The sequence below is a fragment of the Carlito syrichta genome, unplaced genomic scaffold (assembly GCF_000164805.1).
Source record: "Carlito syrichta isolate Samal-C Ts95f unplaced genomic scaffold, Tarsius_syrichta-2.0.1 Scaffold239811, whole genome shotgun sequence".
NCBI classification, from domain to species: domain Eukaryota; kingdom Metazoa; phylum Chordata; class Mammalia; order Primates; family Tarsiidae; genus Carlito; species Carlito syrichta.
This window is the reverse complement of record NW_007183907.1, coordinates 286,496-288,542: the sequence shown is the minus strand read 5'-3', so window position 1 is coordinate 288,542 and position 2,047 is coordinate 286,496. Positions and strand designations below refer to the sequence as shown.

The window sequence follows — 2,047 nt, the reverse complement described above, 5'->3', positions numbered from 1 at the left end:
GGAGGGGCATTGAGGAATTTGGGAAGTGCAATCATTTAATTTGGGGCATGTGGAACTTGTTTAGAATCTCGCTTACTAAGAAGCTTGTTAAATAGAAGAAGGATAATTTCTAGTCCCATCACATCCACCATTCATCTAGCTCTACTTTGAGGATCAAGGTGAAATTGTACAATGACAACTGTCAATTAATCCATGAATTGTAAGATCAAACTGTCTTGGAGGAAAAAATAATAATGGGATTCCCTTATGGAGAATTTTAAAATTAAAGATAGCATATGTGTAAGATTTGATGTTTGTGTGAAGCATTAATGATGTCTACAAAAATGTTTTAGCTTAAACCTGATGCTTAAGGCTATGTAGGTTGGAGAATCACAGGTCCTTGCCAAAATTTAGCTCAGCCTTGATGACAGATGAATCTACAATTAAGATTCAGTGTATGTGTGGGTTTACTAGGAAGAAAACACTTCTCAACTTCAACATAATTTTGAACCCTACTGGTAAATATTTAAATAAGACTGTATTAAATCTTTGTAATTCCAGAGGGGTTGGAACCAAAAGGCCTCTCTCCACCCCAGAAGAAGAGCAAAGCAAAGAAGCCAGAATGTTCTAAAGACTCTAGTGAAGGTAAGTCCTTTTTCTCCTTCCTTTGAAAAATTATGCCATGGAAAGTAACTTCCATTTAATTTTTATGTGTTATGATATGTTCATGTTTAGATATTACTAAGGATTAAAATATCACAGAGTGATTCTTTTATCCTTTTCTAATATGTCTGAAGATGAAAAATCAAATTCAGGCTTATTTTGTTAAGGTAAAAACCAAATTTAAAAAAACCATTTTCTCAGTGTAATGCATTTTCCATTTCTGCAAAGCGAAAGAGTGTGGGTTACATAATCTACTTACAAGTTACATGTTCTGAAACCAGGAGAAGGTGAAGGTCAAGGTCTGTATGTGATGATCAGCACCGCAGCTATTGGCTTATTGGGATAATTTGTTTTTCTGATAAACACATTCTGAGTCTTCCCACTTTCGAACCTCAACAATGAATGCTAGGAATGGTTCCCATCTTAGTATTCTCTTCCCTTTTCTAGAAGTCAGCATGGCTTCTTATTTTTGCATTAAGCGGATAAGTCCAATTGGGCTCAGTCTTCCAAAAAAATGACATTGTCTTCTTTTTTTTTTAAACATGATTAGTGCAACATACAAGTCATTCAAATTTTCTTTCAAAATGTAGATGAAGTATTTTTTCTAAATGAACCTCAAACTTAAAAGTGTGTATAAACTTCTAAAAGGAAGCAAATATGCCTTTTACTTCCTTGCCTGGAGACCAACTTCCTCCGCTGTGAAATGAAAAGGATGATAATACTCATGGAGTCAGTTTGGACCTCGAGGGAAGAAGATACCAAGATGGAGGTAGAAGTGCAGGGGAGTTATAGGGAAAGTCTGTGAAGGATTAAAGGGAGAGGAGCAGGCAAAGGAGCAGGAGCAGGGACAAGGAGAGAAAGTAGGAAGGAGGCTTAGACAGGAGTACTTCAGTTTGCAGTGCAATGAGTCTGAGGAAGTCTGGGGCATAGCACAAAGACTGAACATCAGAGGAGCCCTGCATGGTGTTGAAATGGCTGGACTCTAGTGTCCTCCTTCTTCATGCTTGGTCATTGGCTGCAAGCATCTTGGGGAGAAAGTAGCTTTGGTGTGAACAAAATGCCCCAGCAGATCCCGAAAGTGTGGTCGCTGAACACTGTCAGCTAACTTCTCTCCTAGCAGCAGGTTCTCACACCTTATGACTGCGCAGCATCCATGTAAGGGTTGGGGTTTCAGGTGATAAGTAATGACACTGTTCTCACCTTGCTGGGAGTTCAGAACCAACTGAGAAGACAAAGCTGTAAGAAAAATGGAAATCAAAACATTAGCTCTACTACTAATGTGGGTAGACAGAGCATCTGGTTGCCCTGTCCCCACATAATCTTACTAATGCTAGATCTTACTTCTGAATAGTAATGATGTAAACTCTGTCCCCTCATAAGTAAATGTAGGTATCCTCAGCTGCTT

At 38.5% G+C, this 2,047-nt stretch overlaps 1 protein-coding gene across 1 annotated transcript in view; it reads left to right on the top strand.

Annotated features, from left to right (window-relative positions):
* Positions 1–546: 546 nt before the first annotated feature.
* The window catches only part of MACROD2 (MACRO domain containing 2), a 161,452-nt gene continuing 159,951 nt past the window's right edge, over positions 547–2,047 (top strand). The window contains exon 1 of the mRNA XM_008051866.2: positions 547–624. The gene's annotated coding sequence lies outside the window, so the exon portion shown is untranslated. The remainder of the gene's footprint in view (positions 625–2,047) is intronic.